At 37.7% G+C, this 22259-nt stretch overlaps 1 long non-coding RNA gene across 3 annotated transcripts in view; it reads left to right on the plus strand.

Moving 5' to 3' along the window:
* LOC121525028 overlaps positions 1–22259 on the plus strand; it is a 271879-nt gene that overhangs the window by 153296 nt on the left and 96324 nt on the right. For 2 of the 3 annotated variants that reach the window (XR_005993189.1, XR_005993187.1), the window contains exon 4: positions 19857–19984. This is a non-coding gene — a long non-coding RNA (uncharacterized LOC121525028). Of the gene's footprint in view, positions 1–6231; positions 6408–19856; positions 19985–22259 lie in introns of those variants that run through there. The other variant, XR_005993188.1, reaches the window with a different exon arrangement.

The raw sequence follows: 22259 nt of genomic DNA on the forward strand, positions 1-22259 counted from the left end.
GTGGATGAGCGGAGCCTCTTCCATTTGATGCTAGATATAGCGCTGCCTGGTTGCTGAAGGCTTTTGACTGTTGTTATGGATACCAGCCCATGTACCTATAGAATTTAGTTTGAGACATGAACTGTACAGGTACAGAGCTTAACAAATTTATTAGACCACCACCCAAAGTAAGGTTTATGCCACAGCTGCCCTTAATTAACAGCATTGGTGATTACCAAAATCATTTTTTATGTTTGTGCAATGGTTAATACACCAATATGTAGAAGCTCTTTAACCCAAATGATATTTTTAATGCTAAAATATAATTATTATTGTTATCCATGAATTTTCAAATTTACTGATTTACAAAAACTGAAAAAAATAGTAAAGCACATTATTATTTCTTGATTAATATGTCAAATAATAGTTATTTACTTGAATTCCTGAACAGAAAAATTAGTTTTAGTGGTTGAATGTTATGCTTGATTCATTTCTGACTTCTCAGAGAAGCCCAGTGAGCCGGCCCAAATTTGGGTGAATTCAGTTTGAAATTCCTCATTCCTGTTCAATATGGTAAAACGTGGAGAGCTCACTAAAAATGAAAGAGCCTGCATTAAAGCACTTCAGGATGCTGGATGGTCTCTGAGACAAATATGTCAGGTGGTCTAATAAATTTGTTAAGCGCTGTACATCTCAAAAACTTAGAATATCATGAAAAGTTCAATAATTTTTGTCACTCATTTCAGAAAGTGAAACCCATATATTATATAGACTCATTACACATATAGTGAAATATTTCAAGCCTTTATTTCTTGAAATTTTGATGATTATGTCTTACAGATCATGAAAACCCAAAATTCAGTGTCTCAGAAAATTTGAATATTATGAAAAAAGTTTAGTATTGGAAAGTCATGGTGTCACACCCTAATCAGATAATTAACTCCAAACACCTGCAAAGTAGGGGTGCACCGATTGCAATTTCCTGGCCGATCACCGATCTTTGAAAAGCCTGACCTGCCGATTTTGGCCGTTACCAATTTTTTTATTACTGACAGCATACACCTTCAATGCTCCAATCTTAATTTATTGAAAAATATTGAACAACACCCGTGAAACAATACAAACTTGTTGTTTTAACCGCACATGAGGCAGTTCTCTCAAATATAAATGAAAAGTTTAAAGCATTGCTGTCCAAACTACTAAATTATATCATTTCCTTCAGTCTTTCATTTTTCACATTTTAGTAGGTAGAGGCATATGAAACCGATCTTATTCCCCAGTCTTATTTACAAGGATCGGCCGATCGCCGATCTCCTAAACTTAAGGAAATCGGCGCCGATACCGATTTTGGCCGATCGATCAGTGCACCCCTACTGCAAAGGTTTCCTGAGCCTTTAAATGGTCTCTCACTCTGGGTCAGTAGGTTACATAATCATGAGAAAGACTGCAGACTTGACAGACTTGTCATTTACACCCTCCACAACGAGGGTAAGCCACAAAAGGTCATTGTGAACAGCCAGCTTCTTTAGAAGAGTGCTGTATTCAAACATATTAGTAGAAAGTTGAGTGGAACAAAAGAAGTGTGGCGGAAAAATATGAAGAAGCAACAGGGATAACCACAGCCTTGTGTGGACTGTCAAGCAAAATCCATTCAAGAATTTGGGGGAGTTTCACAAGGAGTGGACTGAGGCTGGAGTCAGCGCATCAAGAGCCACTATGCACAGACGAATCCTAGACATGGGCTACAAATGTGGCATTCCTTGTGTAAAGCCACTGCAGAACCACAAACAACGTCAGAAGCTGTTGCTCAGTGGTCCAATTCCTCTTTTCAGATGACAGTACATTTTGCATGTCATTTGGAAATCAAGGTCCCAGAGTCTGGAGGAAGAGTGGAGAGGCACAGAATCCATGTTGCTTGAAGTCCAGTGTGAAGTTTCCACAGTCAGTGATGATTTGGGCTGCCATGGCATCTGCTGGTGTTGGTCCACTGTGTTTTCTGAAGTCCACAGTCAACACAGCCATCTACCAGGACATTTTAGAGCACCTCATGCTTTCTTCTGCTGACAAGCTTTATGGAGATGCTGATTTCATTTTCCAGCAGGACTTGGCACCTGCCCACACTGCCAAAGGTACCAAAAGCTGGTTCAATGACCATGGTGTTACTGTGCTTGATTGGCCAGCAAACTGGCCTGATCTGAACCCCATAGAGAATCTATGGGATATTGTCAAGAGGAAGATGAGAGACACCAGACCCAACAATGCAGATGACCTGAAGGCTGCTACCAAAGCAACCTGGGCTTCCATTATACCTGAGCAGTGCCACAGGCTGATCGCCTCCATGCCACACCGCATTGATGCAGTAATTCATGCAAAAGGAGGCCCAACCAAGTATTGAAGGCATAGAAATAAACATATTTTTCAGAAGCCTGACATTTCTGTTTAAAATATCCTTTTTTTTATTGATCTTATGTAATATTCTAACTTTCTGAGACACTGATTTTTGGGTTTTCATTATCTGTAAGACATAATCATTAACATTTCAAGAAATAAAGGCTTGAAATATTTCACTTTATGTGTAATGATTCTATAAAATATATGGGTTTCACTTTCAGAAATGAGTGACAAAAGATATTGAACTTTTCATGATACTCTAATTTTTTGAAATGTACCTGTATGTCAAAGCATGACTGTTTCTTACAGACAACATAAAGGGAAGTCTATTTTATGTATCAACAGTGGCTTGCAAAAGTATTCACACCCCTTGTACTTTTCCACATTTCTTCATGTTACAACCACAAACGTAAATATATTGTTTAGGGATTTTGTGTGACAGACAAACACAAAGTGACACATAATTGTGAAGTAGAATGAAAGTTATACATGGCTTTCAAATTTTTTACAAATGAAAATCTAAAAAATGTGGTGTGCATAAGGAACGATAAGGAAATATAGCTTGGGCAGGTTTTGGAAAGGAACCAACAGTTTACAAATGAATATAAATGCTAAGTGCATGTAGTACAAATTAGTCTATATTAATTTTTATTTGTATGGTAGACATGTTCAGGAAATAATTATTTACCAAGACAAAAAAGACTAATGAATGCAACAGAAGGAGAAAACTCTGAGGTATCTCATATAGGGGAGTCTTCATGTTGGGTTGTTTTCCATTACATTTTTACACAGCCATGTGAAAAAGAACATGTTCCTGCAGACAAAAATGACATTTCAAGAAATATGATGGATTTTGTGGCACAGCCATCTGTTTGTATTTGAATTAAGTTATATTAGGGCCATTCTACCACAGTAGTTCATTCTGTGGCTGAAAAACAAACAAAAACGTGTAGAATTGGTTTAGTCTTGCGTATGTTCCAATATTTAGTTGCTATCTCATGAAACAAAAAATAGTTCTGATAATTTTAAGCTACATTTCAACTAAGTACCCATTTATAGGAAACCTTGTAATGGTGTCCCACACCTCACCCTCTAAATTCAAACTCATGAGACTAATCCTGACAGTTTTTACATTTTTTCTGTTCTGCATTGAAAAAAAATCTTTTATATATCAAAAAAATTAAGAAATTCATTTCACAGATTTTTCCCATAACACTGCTGACAGCAACAAATGAGTGCTGCCACTAACAAACTGGCATCATTTCTCAAAAATGAAAAAAATGTTGAGACTTTAATTGGGACGTTTTGATATTGTTTAACTAAATATGGATAAAACTAATAAATCCTTAACTCTGTAACCAGATAAATGGCAACAAAACATTGAAAAGCAAGTCTGGCATTAACAGAATTTCTTCTCAAGAAAAATATTCTGTATGAATATTAAGCCAAATCTAAAAAATTTTTATTTTTTCAAAAAGCTGTTTGAGTTGTGACAAATTTGGAAGACAAAAAATTAGGGAACTGTGAAAATAAAAAGTTAAAAAAAGAATGCGAAAAATTTGCTGAAATGTGGACCCTGTGTGTTTGAAATATGCCGGCATGACAAAAAAATTAGGGCGTAATTGTTTGAGTTTATTTTTTTGTTTTTTTTTTTTGTTTTTCAGGAAAGTTCCAACTCTGTTTTTTCCTGATCTGGTATAATTGTCCATATTGTGTTACAGAATGGTGTCTTTATTGTGTTATGCAGTAAAACAGACCCACTCTCCTCACTCTCCTGAGTACATCAGTTTTTATTGGAAAACTGCTTGTTTCAATACAGTCTTTAGTCCCTATGCTTAATAGGTCCTACTAACCCCACTACATAGGAGATATCAAAGATGCATAAGAAATAAAAGCACAGGTCTTAGGAGGGCATGTCCACACTTCATTTTTCCTTTCATACCTTCTATCATCTAAGAATTAAAAGCATAAAACAAACCCCACATGGCAGTTGTGATACTTTATCTTTGTTTTTTATTTTACTTTTTGTCATTGAATCCTGGGGCTTTATTTTGTAGTAATGTGGAACCTATTTGTATCTGTTTCATACACTGTTTACTTTGTTTGCCTTTTCTGTAAATTATTATTTATTCTTTTGATATTAGATTTGAAAAAAGCTCAAAGAACAGTCAGATTTGTCAGAAAAAATAAGTGCATAAAGTAACAGTATTTACCTTGAGACAAAAAGTTAAAAAGTCAATTGAAAGGGCTTGGCATTTGTGTGTATGATACAAGATGTATTTAATCCCCAGCATTCATCACCAGTGCTGCTATCAGTACTTTTGGTTAGTGTAAACTTTCCTGTAATGTCTTCAGACAAAAGGTTTGCCACAGATTCCCCACAAGACTAAGATCACCTTCTGTTAGTTTAAAATTGTCGGCTTGGCTTGTTGTTTGCTGGAAACAAAACAACGCTGCATTTTCTCTCAACTCTACTCTCCAGTTTGATCGAGAACTGAAGATTTTGAAGACATGTTGGTCTGTGCGCATGCCGAAGATGCTGTGTGCCCGTTTATGTCTGATTGATTTCCATTGTCATGCGACTCACAAAGCAGCACAGCAGCATTGTTCTGACACAACAGACGGATAACGATGAAAGCAGTCAGAGAAAAACGAATGATTGGCAATTTGTTGAAGTACTTCTTTAGTAGGGGTGTGACGGACGCTTATCCCACAAGATGAGATTTTACATTTTTTTTTAAATTTTGGAAAAAAATATGTGAGTGGATAATATGTCCTTTATACAGCTGAAAGCCATAATTACAAAGCATTCAGGTCTGTTCAGAAATGTTCAAACTCCACTTGTACTGAATAGGCTATCGATGCTAACACACAGTTTGTCTTGTCTAACTCTGACTCATGCTGTACATTTTAATGCCCTTCAAATCGAACCTTTCATTTGAATAGTCTACCACATCTTTATTTTACTACACTATGCACCCTTTCCTACAATTACATAGCAATGATAATAAAAGCATTTCGATTATTTTGAAAGCACTTTAAAAACTATTTACAACAGACTAAAATCTAAAGAACTGCATCAGTAAAATCAAACTGTTTCTCATTCTGTTTAAGGACATCCATATTTAAAACACTCAAAAAAAATATTTCAGCCAATAACACGTTTGTTGTAATTTAGAGAAATATTAATTTATCACTTTGTGGCCTTTTTTTTTTCAGGTGAGCTTTTACAGTGTTGGACATGACGCACAGATGAGTGTGTGTGTTAATGTGTGTGTGTTGGTGAGCGAGTGTGTGTCTCTGCTCTGTCTGCTGTCAGACAACTAACAGGGCGCGTTAAACAGGGGCTAAAACTTCTCTTTTTGGAGCTAACAATGGACTCTATGGCACTCAAACTGAGTTAGTTTAGCTAAGTTTACCACTGCAGTATACAACGACCTGTCTCGCTACACATGTTAAGCTTCTGACTGATGATACGCACAGCCAACAGCTGATGGATGTGACTGACAGACGTGAGACGAGAAGGAGACATGATGAAGCGGTGACTGAATTAGAGTCATAAAGTAACGGATACCGACACTATGAATGAGTCTGCATGCATACACAAACTCGCGGAGACTGCGGTTTTCCAGCAGCAGAATATCATAATTTCACACTGTTATGATGAACTTATTATGCATTTGTGTATCATGTGCGGCCCAGAGTAGCGCACACGGAGGAGGGGGTGGGGGTTGGAGCGGTGATTGAATGGGTCACAGATCAGCACCGTTTCTTCATTAGCTCTCTCACCAACAGTTTTAAAGTGTCCAGGGCATCTTTTTGATCTTTTATAATTTCCAGTTAAGTATTGTTTTGTTTCAGGAGAGCTTCTGATCCTGGTGTCTGGACGATATTGACCTTGCAAGATGACTTTCACCTCCATGAGAAATCTCATGACGTTTTGAGCTTGCCACACCCCTATTCTTTAGAATGTATATTAAATTGAACTCAATATCAAAATAACAAAACAATAAAAAAATACATTGTGAAAAAAAAAAGTTTGGCCCTTATTTTTTATGTGAAGTGCAACAAACAAGTTGACTTACAAAGTTGTTTCTCTTTTTGTGTGTCAGAAGTGAAATTAGCAGATAAAGACTGACCTTAGCAGGAGTGTTATTCTCTTGTGAAACAGAGGTGACAAAGAATCCGAGGGTCACTTTGACTGAGCTCCAGAGATCCTGTGTGTAGCTGGGACAAAGTTCCAGAAGGACAGCTGTAACTGCAGCCCTCCACCAATCCTGGCATAATGGCAGAGTGGCTGGACAGAAGCCTCTCCTCAGTGCAACAAACATTAAAACCTGCTTTGCTTTCATGTGGAAGTTCTTGCAATCTCACAGTGGCTTCAAGTGTATAAATCGTGCTCTATCTGTAAACTTGTTTGGCCTTGCTTTTTTAAACACAGGGTTAAAAACAAATTTTGCAAGTCTGCATTTGACAAACTCTGTCAAACAAGTCTGGTAAAGTATTTGAGCTGGACTTTGACAAGACAAAAAAACACGGTTGTGTAACTATAAAGTCAGGGCTGTGTAAAAGAAAAAATTAGGATGCCTAAACTTTCTTTGTTGTGACAATACTTCTTGGCAATAAACTTTATCCCATATGAAAACCTGTTTATTTCCCTTTTAAATGGTGCCAGTTTGTAAGGAACTTGCATTTGTGGGATGAGCAGCAGAGCTGAGTATGTGGGTTGCACCCATGGAAATTTTTCAAATGTTCTCTGCCAACACCAAACAGCTTATTTTGCTGTTGCTATTGACTCTTGTTTTGAGCTTCTGGTACCACTAATGAGCATGAGCCCTGCTACAGTAGTCAGTAGGTGATTTCTCAAAGAATCAGCATGCCAAGTTTGACTGATCTGGAATGGGCTCCTGCAATTGGGCAACTCCAAGCTGGTTTTCCACGAAACCAAGTTGCAGCATTATTTGGAGGGGGCCCAGGTACCATCTCCAAACTGAAGGCCAGGTTATAACTGAAATGTCTGTGACAGGCCGCACACTGGGCGTCCCAAAATAAGACACCCCAAGAAAGCTGTTTCCTCACCCTGTCAACACTTAATAACTGCAGGCTGTCTTCTACAGATTATGAGTATGAGATTTATTGCCTATTGTTGCAACAAAAAAATCTGACAAACACAATTTCCCAGACTTCTTGTGCTCAGTTCAAGGATAAATGCACTTAATCAAAGGGGTACATTTTGAAGACTTGATTTAGTTGCCAGGGATTTGAGGAACTAATCAACCAAATGGTTAAATTATATTACACTTGCTAGTGAAAACTACAGTTACTAATCAGCTACACTGTATTATTTTATTATTTTGGCCCACAGTGATAGCACTGCTAGCCTCAGCCTCACTCCGTAAACCAATCTGACATAGTCCACCTGCAGACTATTTTAAGGTGTGCTCATTTTTTACTTTTTAATTGGTGTTTCTTTAATTTAGACAAGTTGGTTGTTCTGAATTTAAATTTCCATTTAACCCCCAAGTAAATTGTCTGGCTTGCAACGTCCTTAATAATTGCTAAGACTCTCCTTGAATTAAACAGCTCTCAGTCAATTTAATTATTATACTCTAAATTCATTAAGAGTTACCAAGAAGAATTAGAGAGAATAGAGTGAACAATTAGTAATAAAGAATGCATTTTTAATCTCCTAAATAAACATGACACAGAGCAAAAACAAGAAAATAAAACATTAAATACAAGATTAAAAATCATTGACATAATTAGTTACTTCATTTTTAACTATATAAAGTTCCAATCTGTGAAGAAACTTGCAAGTAACTTGTGTGAATCTCAGTAATCAATATTTTTTGGAAAGCTATGCTTTCTTTTGTGTAAACTTTGGATAAACAGCATGATATTAAGATTTGATATTGCTGACATTGTCAGTAAGTGCCTTTTACCCTCAGACATTTTTGATACAAAGTCTGCAACTTCTGTTTCCTTAGATATAGAGTCAGAGCCAGTTTTTCACAGGCAGAGGTATGGAAGACTCCCCAGGGCCATGTTGCAATAGATTCAAAGTTCCCCCTTTAGTATGTGCAATAAAATGACTTTAATTGCACTGTGTAGAGCAGCGATAAAAAGACAGTCTTTGTGTATTTGTCTTAATTTTAAACTTGTGCTAGTTTTACTTTTGAATTTCTCTTCAGTTTTGTACCTCCGTCTGTGTATGCCTTTATTGATGTGATAATACAATTTTCTTCTTGACATGTCTTTTTTTAATCTGTTTTTGAAAGGATGAGTCCACTATAATGTGTCTGCTCTCGGCCGGCTGCAAGTTAACATCCTCACACGGGACAAAAAGACTGAACTAAGCTTGCATCATCTTTTTTCTCCTTAGCTTTAAAAGGATCCATTCAGTCTCATTTTCACTCCACCACCGTCACGACTCAGTAGGTTTTGGAAATATGTTTTTAATTGTGTCAGTTCTGGACTCGGGCACTGACTCGGCACAGCTGAGTGTGTCAAGTTAAGGTTTCTTGACTTAACCTATTAGAATGGCTAAAGTATGTAGATCACATGGAGCAGAGGGTTTTAATTCAGGGTCATTTCAGTCTGCAATTACCACATTTAAATGAAACCATTGCAAACACTGGTTTGCCTTGTAGAAGTTAATCTGTTGAGCAGCGTATGTATTGCAATTTGCTGTGTTGATTTTATTGTAACTTTTGTCCAATGAACACTACATTTTAGTCTCTTGTGTTCTTTGGTTTAGCAAGAACTCTTTTGCACTCAAGGCACTTCCTTGTCTTTTAAGAGATCCTTATTGTTAAACTTAAAGCAGAACTTTGAAGAATTTCTCAGGTCTGTAGCACTTCAGCGCAGGATCTCACAGCTGCTCACAAAATAATGAGGCCTGAGTGCATTGTCTTGTTGTGCCTCTGGTAAATCGATGCTCTTAATCGTTCATTTGGAATGAATTTGGTCCCTTGATTGTTTCACTCAAGCCACATTAGCGACAACATTAACATGTTTACAGAATACACAACTCCAAGGCTGTGACTTCACTTTTCAGTCAGCTCCTAATTCCCCAACATAAAATCATCATCCATACTCCTCTTCCTCCTCCCCTAGTACCAAATCAACTCCATTTACATAATTAAGTGGTAAATAGAAACTTACATCTAAGAATAATTGTGTTGTAAGAAGTTTTCTAGTGATGCCAGTACTATAGAGAAAACCTTAACAACAGACAGCACTCATTCTGTGATTGCTACTTCATTAACATGCTTCTCAATCTTGATTGTAATTTCCTCGGTGGAAGAGCCTTTGGATAACTGATGTGAATGTGCAGAGCATAACTTGAGCAGGAGCTGGAATACTCCTTCTGACATACATCCCGTGAGATTGATTTCTCTAATTAGGGGAGGAAATGTGGTTTTCTACATAGCTCTGGAAAAAAACCCTCAAGCTCCTGAGTGTGTGTACATGAAACACTAACTCCAGGAGAAATGAAACAAATTATGCCTTCCTTAATTCAATATAAAACTGTATGTTCATTACACTTATTCCTAACATCTTACACAAATCAGTACTTTGCCAACAAAGCATTCTAACTGTGTTTCATAAATTGTGTTGGCATTGCTGCAGTAAATGCTAGGGATGCACTGGTTATTTCTGTGGCTGCCAAAAGGATGCAACATCCATGAGATTAGCTGAAGTACTGCCAATGTTATTTTGTGTTTAACAGAAGCTGGATAAGCTGTTGGACAGTCTTCTTTGCAGGGGACTGGGGCCTAATAGTGGTGGCAGCGTAACATCATAAAATAAGTATAAAAGTCATCCTTATTCAGACAACAACAACAACAACGACTGTGCTTGGTCTGAGAACTGACCTGGCCAATCAGCTTCATTTGGGAAGACCGAGATGGTAGCAACAGGTTTAGTTGTACTGGGAGCTGACAGCAATGGCTGCCTCAGAGGTAGCATTAAGCTCAGATGTAGCTATAGCATATCGGCAGTAGAAGATGTTTTTGCACTTCCCCATTTGCATGAGTTTTATTCACAGTTACAGCAGCGGCTGCATTCCAAGCTCAGGTTACTACCAGAGCTGGTCATTCCTACTACCTCATTTTGTATTGACACTTGGATTGGTGTGGAATGAATATGACAGAAAGAACTTTCACCCGATCACCTTCTGAAATTTTTTTTTTGAAAAGTCCTGCCCTTTCTAAACACTTTGTATGGGAGGTTTCCCCAATGAATGTGAAATATATCCAGAGCAATGAATATATGAAACATCTGTCTGATGTGTCAGGTTAGTGTTTACCCCCTATGTTCAACAGAGCAGCACAGTAACCTCCCAAGGAGCAAAGCAAATTATCCTTTATTCAACACATCGGAATTACCCAATGTGAGGATTCATTCATCACCCCTCTGATGACGATTTAGCTAATGGGGCTTCAGCCACAAATGTTTTCACAAAAGCAAAGAACTTCTCAGTTTATTTAAAGTGTGTAAAGTTCCACCACCAGGGGGCTCCCAACCAAAACAATAACACGGTATGATGGCCAGGGCTGCCCATCACCGCTGTTTACTTCTTGTTTTGAATTGAGGATTCTGTTCAGTAACAACAGCACTTCATAAGGCATATTTACTAAACAGAAACTCAACGTTTAGTTTTCATTCATACGTTTCTCATAATGAGGGAGAAACGCACTTAAAAGTGCATTTTAGCATCATGCTGAAAACAGTCCCAGAATGTGCATGTGTGCTAGAAGTAATACCCATTACTGAAGAGAATAATATTTTTTCTCTGAGAAATTTGCTTCTACAGCCTTGTGTTTCCAATGTGTTAGCTAGTATAGCTTACATACGAAGCTGATGGAGGTTACTGGAGTGATTCCTTGTAGAAAGTTACAAAATTGACTGCGTTATTTTCACTAGATATTCTAGTTTGAACACATTTTTAGGTATTTATAGCCTATCATACTGTGATCTCCATTTCCTGTTTGTCTGCATGCATTATCCAAAAACCAGCTGTTTCAAACTTGACAACCTGATTCACATGCAACACCATTAGATTGCCTGGATTGAGCTGCAACAGTTCAGCCTGGACAGCTGCAACTATCCAACACCTTTCTAAAATAGGCTCTTTACGCAGCAAGTCTTTGGCCTGAACTGGGCTTTAGACTTCCTTCTTTTGAAATTATTTTTTACATTTATCCTAACAGTTAAAAGTTAGAGCCATGCCATGATTTCTCTCATTCACAGTTTTAGTATCACCTAATCTTTACCCGATAGACAGTATCTTTTATCTCCTTTCTCATTTTTCCTGCCTTTTTTTTTATCTCTTTCCTTCTTCCACTTTAATAGTTGACATTGGAACTAACTGGTATCATATTAATATTTAACTTAAATGAATGAATGCTTGGCATTTGGGCCAGACTCACGCACACAAGCCATTTCATGCTGCTCATACAGCAAACAAACCACTCAGGAGTGCACAGTGGGAGCACCACACATGGCGCTCTCCAGCTGAGGAGAATGAAACTGTAAACATTTTAGATAAATAGACATATTCCTACACCTGTTGCTCTCCAATAAATGTCCATGCATGATTTGTTCCTCACTGCTTGTTTGTACGTGAAGCTGATTTAGCAGTGTGACTTAATACTCCCGTTATTGAAGCTTGTTGAACATTTATCTTAGGCTGATGCAACAGAATATAACAGCATAAACAGCCCTAGCAACTCAAGATTATTTTTCTGTGGTTTTCATTGGTTTTTGCTTGACGACGGTAGGGAGTCATGGAAAGGTTAAAAAGTCCAAAAAAAACCCCAAAAAAAACAAAAAAATGAAAAGAAAAAGGGAACATTGGACATTGGAAGTGTGAAGAGCTTCATGCTAGTGTGAGGTCGTCCTTGCAAAAACAGATTCACAGCTAAAGGGTTTTTCTTCTGACCACACAATGCCCCCCACATTCAAGGGAAGGTTGGTTAGAGCAGTTGAGATACTTTGTGCTCTGAGTTCTCGCAGCCTGTGAGTGACAGAAAACCACAAAGCCTAACACTACAGCTTATAGGAGTGAGTAAGGAGCTGCAGATTGAAGTCGGACAGCATTAAAACAGTCCTTGTAACTTTTTAATACCCAGTATTTTGTCCTGGAGTTTGTAACAGCATAAATGATGGACTAATACAGTCGGCTAAGTAAAGGATATAGCACAATTTCTGGTGAAGATTATTTTGAGTGATGGTCATGTGACCTGGTGCACTTTTTAAGATTATTTACAATAAAAAGTTTATAGATAGTCAGTGTTTTATTATGGACATAAAATTAAACATCCAGTAGCCCAAAGTGAAAGTTTGAACAATATTTTTGCGCTCAAAGACAGTTTTTAAAAGAAAGCAAAGTGTTATCATCTTTTTTTTTTTTTTTTTTTTTTTTTAAGATTTATATTTGGGCATTTTTGTGCCTTTATTAGATAGAGGAGGGCAGTGGATAGAGTCAGAAACAGGGTCAAGAGTGGGGGAGAGACATGCAGTAAAGAGCCTCAGGCCAGATTCGTACCCAGGCCACCCGCATACATGGGGAGCGCCTTTAACCACTAGGCCACCTGCTCCCCAGTGTTATCATCTTTAATCTTTATCAGGAGATCAGACCAGAAAAAAATCATTTTAAATAAGCAAATCAAACTGGAATCAGTACACCTCTGGTTTAATTTCTACAAGGGTACAAAGTTGCTTTAAGAGAATTAGGTTTTATAGATTTACAGATTTACAGATTTTAGCCAATAGATTTTTATATAAAAAGCACAAATCAAGTTGGGGGTAGGGGCAAGATAATCGTTTATTAATCACAATCAAGGTAAAAAAAAAAAAAAAAAAGTTGTAAAAAGTTTAATTATTTGGCAGTGTAGTTTTGGCCATTTTCACTCAGCTCTAAACTGTAACATTATCACTGGTTCTGTTCACAGCCAAGAAGAAAATATTGCTTGTATTTAGATTTTTCAAGGCATATCGCCTTGATAATAGCCATACCGTTATTGTCCAAAATTGGATCCATATTGGTGACTAATTGTCAAAGTAATTTCTAAAAAAAATTCAAATTTAAAATTCAGTTTTTAAAAATTCAACATCGAGAAAGTAGACACACTTACCAAGGTACAGTCTCCTCTGTTGGCTGACCTTGCTGATGAAGCTTTGAGGGGTCTCTGTCACATGACCGAGGGAGCGTAAGCTGATTGGCTGGATGTTAGATCAATTGAGACAGGGATCGATTGCTTCTCCCTGGTTTACTTGGTCTCTTTTGTTGCTGAAATGGAAATTTTTGACACTGAATTTTTTTTTTTGAGATTTATTTTTTTTTAACACTGAATATTTTTCCGATGTAAAATTTTTCAAAACTGAATTTTTTGAGACATTGAAATTTTTTTACACTGAATTGATTTTCGCACTGGATAAAATTCAGTGGCAAAAAAAAAATTGGTGCGAATTTGATGGTTTTTTCAAATTCAAAATCCAATTTTGATGCTAAAAAAATTCAGTTTTAGAAATTCAAACTCAGATGGCACTTATTTACTTCTATAGTCTAAGGTACTTCATGTCAGTTTGATTTGATTCACCATGCAGAAGAATTAAATTTTTATTGGCCTGCAATGCCGTCGGACTACATAGTTTGTAATTACACTACTCAGTGCACAGTGCTTCTCTCAGCTGCAGACACCAGAGTTTAAACCCCAGTTGATCAGTTTTGGTGATCAGTGACTACATCACAGTGAAAGGTAGCGTTTTTCTGCCAGAACTGTGGTATTTTTGCATGATATAGTATTTTTATTCCTCCCATTCTTTCCTCTGCACAGATTTCATATTTATTTTCCCATTTCAAATGACATCTTAAGGTAAAAAGAGCACCTACACTCCTTTCAAGCACTGGCTTTAAACTACAGTTTCAAGGATTTATTATAAAATATGGGCTGTTAAAAGGGAGTCTGTGTAGTGGCCCTGGAGCCTTATGCTCTATCTCATATCATTCATAAATGTTTAATGTTATAAACTGTATTTTCATTCAGTTTTAGCCCTACGATATACTGAAGCACATACATAAACCTGCACACCATAATAGAAAGCATAACTCTTCCAACAAAGATATACTCCTTATGTTTGTGGGCAATATGTGCATTATGATTTGGCTTCTGGCTGTCACCTCATCAGCCTGCTATCTTAGCCAGAGAGCAGGCAGCAGCTGGCAGTGGCCTTTGTTTTATTTCATGTTAGCCCTGTATAAACATTAGGCCTGCTGTCCTGCACTTATGAGGTTGCCACCACCTTTTTAAAGGATTAAGCAAATTGGTGGGATTATTTACATGTAGGCAGCACATTGTTTTACAGGAAAACCCAGACAGAAAGACAGAGTTATTCTCAGTCATTTAAGATAATACCTGCTACTAAGCAAAGCATATATGAATCCCTAGTTAGCTTGCCCAAAAGTTTTTTCTTTAGGATAACTAAGGGGACAAAGGAACTCCTGATAGCCTGGAGGGGATGGTGGGCTGAGCATAATACAGCAGATTTCTTGGCTTAGGAAGATGGTCTTCTTCATAAATAGCAGCGTATTTAAAGCAATGGGACACCACAGGATGCATTTCATGTTTGACGTGTCTCGTAATCTGCTTGTATACAAAAAGCTCAGGCTAACTATGTGAGTCACATCACAAGAAAGCCTCTTATTGCTGGCATGAATACATAATACAGCATAATTCTATCTATTAACAGACTCAGATTGCATCATCAGCTCATACATTTGGAGAGCTTTCTTAGAATATAGAATTACCCTCATCAGTCAGTTGTTAATAGCAGTCTGTGATGCTTTTGTATGCCAAGCGTGTTTAAACATTTGCAAGACTGTTTTGAGGCTAATAAAGCAGGCCAGTCATTGCAGTCTTTTTTTAAACTGGAGCACTCCTGCAGGAGCTTCTGTGGGCTAAAACAGCAGTAAATATGTTAATGAATGCCTGCTTACTTTATCGTACTCTCTTGAAATGTGCAACAGCTTGTTTACATGTGACATAACAGTTTTGCAGGGTAAGAATATTACAATACACAACATTACACAACATGATGCATTATGCTTGGTGAATTAGGAAACTTAGGTCATCAGCACAGAGCTGGTTGTAGTGTTATCGCTCCAGCTTCTACATCATGTTATAGAATTCAAGCTGTACTGAACAACTGTGTATCCTCAGCTTTATGCCGGAGAGAGAACACGGCAGAAATGTCTGCCTTACTGACCATACTGACATTTACTGAGTCAGTCAAATGTCAACCTCCTGCTCTACAAAGTGGCCACACCCTCCTAGGGGGACATTAAGCTCCAAGACTGAGAGCCAGGAGATTAGAATATATATGCAGATGATCTGGTTTTCATCATAAAAGAACACAGGAGTGTAAAAAGAGAGTTATGTGGCTTTATGCTGAAACTAGAGCAAAGTAAAGTTGTTAGATGTAAGACCAGTGTTGGGTCCCTACTGACGTTAAGCCAGCCATCGCTCTGTCACAGCAGGAGCTGTAGGCTGCCATCTTGTTAACAGGTTCTTTATTCACTAACTTATTATTGAAGTTTTAAAAGTGACAATGCCACTTGGGTAAGATTAAAATACACACATAAGGTGTGCGATGTCAGTGTATGGCATTTCTGGTCCCAACATAGGGATGTTTGTTCAGCTTGACAGAGGGATTCTGAAGAGATGCTCATATACAACTGAAAGTTTAATTTTGATATTAAGATGTAATCTTTGTTTAGGATAGTTAGAATTTTTGTGTTCGACCCAGTATCCACTGGATTTGGGCCCCTAATAAACGTTTAACTGTATGTATTTAGCTTTTAAGCCACTGGCACTGTCTTTTCCTTTACCACCATTCAGTTTGTTGCAGGCCTGGGTGATATATTGTTTTTATCGATCAGTTCGAATTTTTTTGTTGAGGACGAATTAAAAAATAAAAATCTACATTTTCTGATATTCCTCCACGCTCCCCCTGTGGCTCCTGTAGTTTACACCCTCCCCCTCCTTTAGCACAGAGACACACACACAACAGCATGGCTACCAGTGCAGATCCTGAGTTTCTGCTGTGGCAACTAAAGGAAGCAGCATGGCGAACGTGTGTCAGCATCTCAATCAAAGACGTGCAGCTGAGTGGCAAAAGTGTGTCTCACTACAGGATTGACAAGACCAAGCTTATCTGAGTCCAGTCAGCTGTAAATTTTTGCTCTAGCAGTAAAAACAGCCATGTAACTAAAAGAATGTCACTCACTGTCACTGTATTTAAACTTTAAAACAGTAAACAGGTTAAACCTGTGTTTTTACTCTCTTAGTTTAATGTCTGTAATAATAAGGACACTGGATGGATGTTCGCTTTGCAGAGCCTATCTGTCGGGCTGTCTGAGGCTATAACACAAGTTGAGTTTGCATTGGTTTGTTTTTAGCTCAGCTGGATTTTAGCTGGATTTCAAACCCGGGCCACCTGCACATGGGTAGGCTAGTGCCCCATCCACCACACTTGCACCGACCTCTTGTTGCTGTTTGCTCATGACTCTGCCATGCCCAAAAGTACTGCCCCTCAACGCTGATTGGTCCTGTCACTTTCTAACCAGGCCCAAATGGTTCAGATGGGAGCTTTGCAAGATGGATTTGCCAGTAAGAAACACGGAAACCGGCAAATCCATCTGCTTTGCAAGGTTAGAGAAATCCCTGGTTGATGGAAATTAGACCTACACACTTGACCAATTGGTTGGTCATGCAGATAAATAAATAAATAAATAGATAAAAACTTTAAAATAAATAAATCAGCCCAATCATTAACAGGTTCCTCATTGCACCCTTCTGGTAGTCTAAATGATCTTAAAAATTGATAATAAAAGCTTTCTGAAGCATTGTTAATTATTTTTATCCTCATTATGTAGTACTAAATAACAGCTGACTGAGACATGATCAGCTTGCACCTGCCTTTAACCATTCAATATCCATGATCATGGCATGATAACTATTTGCATCATATGGCCTACAACGTATCCCCAGATAATTATTTGTATTAATTTATAATGATCACTATTAACAGGATCACTTGTTCCAGCCCTTGCTCTGTCATTTATGAGCTTATATCAGATGTTAGGCAGTGCTTATTTACCGAGGTGAAGGGAGAAAAGTTCGCCAGTCAGGATTTCATGTCCGGGAGACTTCGTCTTTTTTCCTTTTGCTCTCCGTCTGTCTGTAACAGACACTAATGCTGACAATCTGATGGTAAACGGAAAATAACGTGTATTTAATGACTGGTGAATTAAAAAGGCCAAGGGAGTTGGGGCTCTGACGGAGAGCAGAGCAGAGACACTCAGCAGCACCATGTCAGTACAAACATCCTGTATCTTCATGTTGAGTTTACAGCATAGCTGCTGTGAAACAATCAGAATATTACAAGTTTTGCAAAATTGTGTGTGCCCCTCTGTCTGTGTTGTCCAGAGCTTCATTGCTCCTCTCTCTCTCCTGCTGCGCATCTGTCATGCAGTTAGCTGCACGCTCTGCTGTTTCTTCTCAGCAGACACACACATAGAGGGCCGACTAACTGATGAGCAGGAATCTTGGTCGAATAAGAGATTACTGACCAACCACCTAACTGAAAGGCGTCAGCCCTAGTATTTAAGACAAGCATGTCTGCAAAGAACCCCAGCTAACGAATATAATAAATTAAACATCTCAACTTCAGCCACAAATGTGCTTGATGCCGTTTTATGAAAGCTAATAAATGTTTTGACTACCTGAAACAGACCAGAACTGATTGATCTCCATTCAACTTACAAATAATTACGTTTTTCGTCTCCCTTTAATGCTATATCTGACACAGGAAATGACAGCATATACAGTGTAGGATGTATTTAGACCCTTCACTTTTATAAAAAAAATGTGTTTTGTTGGCCTAATGCTACAATCATATAGATTAATTTTTTTTCTCTTATTAATCTATACTCAGTTCCCCTTTCCTGACAGAGTAAAAATCAAATTTTGGCCTTTTTTCTGTAAATTTACTTTAAAAAAAACAAAACAAAACTGAAATATCACATGGACAGAAGTATTTAGACCCTTTTCTCAGTACTAAGTTGCAGCATCATCACAGCCTTGAACCTTTTGACTCTGACACAACAAGCTTTGCACATCTGGATTGGATGATTGTCTGACTTTCTTTTTTGCAAATCCTCTCGAGCTCCATCAGGTTGGATGGGGACCATTGGTGCCACCCCTGTGTTGTCTTGACCGTGTGCTTAGGTTGTTGTTGAAAGATGAAACTCTGGCCCATGCCCTGTTTATACAACAACATTTTCATTAGAAAACCATAAACTTTTGTCGTGTTTTGGATGTCTGTTTACATGAGAACAGCATTTTAGGTGCCTGAAAACTCTGAAAGCTCTGCCCTTTCCCAAACACTGTATATGAGAGGTTTACCAGATGGATGTGTGAAAACAAATCCATCTGGCGTGCCAGGTTAACAGACAGCTGGATTAAGAATGTTGCAACCAGATAGATGTGAAAAGGGGAAATATAATCCTAATTTTGAGGGCAATAAATGCCAATCTCATTAGAAAAATCATGCTATTAATTTTGGAAATGACTCCATCTGTCTTTTTTCATGAATCATCATGATAACCACTGTCGTCACTATTGTTGCGCGGCAGTGAAATTTTACAGCCCATATAAACACAATAAAGCTTAGCTATCTCAGTCTTGTTATAACGTGCGTACCTGCTGAGAATAATTAATATTAGGGCTGGGTATTGTTAAGAACCTCACGACTGGATTCGATTTCGATTCTTTAGGTTGCGATTCGATTCGATATCAATTCATTTCGAAATTGATTTAAATGCTTCAATGTCAATTCAGTAAGAAGTAGACGTACACAAATAACCTGTTGACAATTTTTTAATAATTATTTTCATGCCCATATGAACATATGTGGTAAGTCACCTCACATTTTTGAGCAATAGAACATCTGAAAATAAAAATTTGTACAATAATAACTTATTTGTGCATATGGAGTACAAAAGTAAAAAACATGACAGTTCTGTATGAAAAGTAAAGTGCATGTAAACTTGAATAATATTTCTTACCTCTTGGAAATTGTGATAAACCTCACATAACATGGTTATGGTTGGTTGTTGTTTGGTCTAGTGTGGCCTCCGTACATACAATGCAAATCACACGCACAGCGACCCCCACTGGCCAGGAGGTGAATCGATTCAGAGGACTTGCTAAATCGATATTGAATTGGGGGAGGAAATATAGCAATGCATCGATTAATTGATATTTTTACCCACCCTTAATTAATATTACACAAATTCAGCTCCTGCAGCCATTAATTTCTCATGTATTTTCTCATAAAGCACAGCGCTTTCAGCTTATCAGCACTGCTGGAAAAAGGAGAGCTTTTTCAGAATGATATTTCTGTTTCTCTTTTTTCAGATTTATCTGCCTCTTGGAGATTATTGAGCCTTTATATCTCTCTTTAAAGTTTTAACATGGAAACTTCAGCCTGTAGATGCTCATCTATGATTCCATCCCATCCATCATGATTCGAAATCCTATTTAAGGTAGGTGCCATGGTTTTTATAGTTAACTAAAACTAACTAAATAACTAAAACTAAAACTAAAACGTAAAATCCTTTTAGGAAACTGAAACTAAATAAAAACTAAGCTTTACAAATAAAACAAAAACTAACTAAAACTGTATTGTCTGCTTACAAAACTAACCAAAATGAAATATAATTAGGGACAAAATCTCCTTAGTTTTAGTCTTAGACACTAGCATAGTGACTGACATTAACACCCAAGCCTGGAGAGTGTATAATCATCTGATTTAGTTGAAGATAACTTCACACAATGGTAATTTTAGGTCTTGAGTGGTATACAAACATCAAAGTTGAATAACTACAGTGAAAAATAAAAAGTCTTTTTAGGTTTTGCCCCAGACAGGTATCCCATATTGCAGAAGAAACTAAAACTAACACTAAAACTAATAATAACTAAACTAAAATGAAGCATTTTTGCAAAATAAAAACTAAACTGAACTAATATGAACTAAAATTTAAAACAAAAGGTTAAAAACTAAATAGAAATTAAAACTAATGAAAAATCCCAAACTATTATAACCTTGGTGGGTGCAAACAAGTTTTTAAACAGATCAATACACCTTTGGAGACTGTGTGTTGCCTACTAGATGGTGAAAGTTCATCTTAGGGTGAAGGATTTGAGATGGATCAGACAAAACTCTCTGTGCTTGCTTGAGAACTGACTGCTCATACATGGACTGCAGGGGGAGGTTTTTAGTCCTCCCTGCAATCTGAATGGCAGTCTGTGCCAGATGAGCAAGTTAAGATTTAAACTAAAAGGAGAGATCACATTTGTGAAGTATTGGTGTACAGTCCGCGTGTTATACTGCCCGCCTCCGCTGGTCACTCGTCTTTAATTGAGGAGTATTTGCAACCAAACCAGCCCTCCAAAGGTTAACGTACTGAACGGAACAGCAGCATTCTCTCTGAAGGCAGGATTATGACCTAATGAGGGAGAACAGCTGTAACCAAAGTCATACCACCCCTGCCCACGTGGTCACCATCGCTATTGTCAACCACATCCCCCATCACCCTGTTGTGAGCGGCGAAGCAATGAGTAGAGGTGAATTTAATGGCGTCAGTCAGTGTTCAGTGTGAGAGGTTGGCAGCTGTACATGCAGCAATTATGGTGTGTCTTAGCAGCGAATGCACCTGTACAGTATGTAGAACAAAGTCAACATTTTAGATGAAAAAGGGTGTCTTATAAACCAGATTTTATGTATTTTATTTTTAAAAAATCAAATAGATTAAAAGAATAAGCAAATAGAGAATCTGTTTGCTTTGTTTTCAGAGACATTCAAAGGCACTGAAAATCTCTGCGGGGCAGCTTTTATGAAAAAACCTTACAGCTAGTGGACAAAAAACACATTTTCATCATCTTTTCATTTTTCTGTTTAATGATGAGAGCCTTGCTGTGAAGCACTGACCTGTCCAGAGTGGTTTCCCACTTCTTGAATCCTGCATGCTGGGCTTGCCCTCAGGCTGCTCTGGTCAGGCTCTTTATAGTACAGTTAAATAATACGGTGCTGTTTTTTGGGCTTACATCTGAGACTAATATCCTACTGCTGATACTACAAATACCATTAAGAATGCTCATACTGTGCCTTATTCACTATTGTGCTACTGTCACACTGTGATTTTATTCATCTGAAGAGTGTTGGAAGCTACAGTCTTTGCTGTATGGCTTAGTCACAAGACTTATGTTTGGTATCTGTCTCTGAAACCCATCTTGAAATGGGTAAAAAATGTTACATGTTCAGCAGCTTGAAATATGCTGCAGGAAAATTTGTGTCCAAAGAAGCTTCTCTTTTAAAACTTTTTCAAAGTAAAGACATTGGAGGAAGACACATCTGGTTGTAGATGATTTGATGGATGACTTTCTACTCTGTGACCCAGAACTCGCTGCTCTGTGTTTTATGTCTGCAAATTTAATTGTTCTGCTGCCTGTCTTGTTCAGGACACTCAGAGTAAATGTCAGTGTCTCAATTGGGTTTTACTGGTTAAATACATTTAAATTAATAAATCCATCAGTCAGTGAACCTAAGAGAAGTCTGAGGCAGTTTCAGGTTCAGCTGTTCTTAAACTGCTGAAATTTTTGCACATCCTCTTAAACTTATAAATGCCATGTCCTCTTAGACTAAGAGCTTGTCCACTTTTTCCCTCATTAGTTTAGAAAAAGGCTCCTTTGCACTTATAAGGACATGAGACTGCAGGGTCATTCACAAATGAAGAGGCTGCTCAGCATTGAAAGTGAAGC

Source organism: Cheilinus undulatus, linkage group 17, assembly GCF_018320785.1.
Source record: "Cheilinus undulatus linkage group 17, ASM1832078v1, whole genome shotgun sequence".
Taxonomy (NCBI): domain Eukaryota; kingdom Metazoa; phylum Chordata; class Actinopteri; order Labriformes; family Labridae; genus Cheilinus; species Cheilinus undulatus.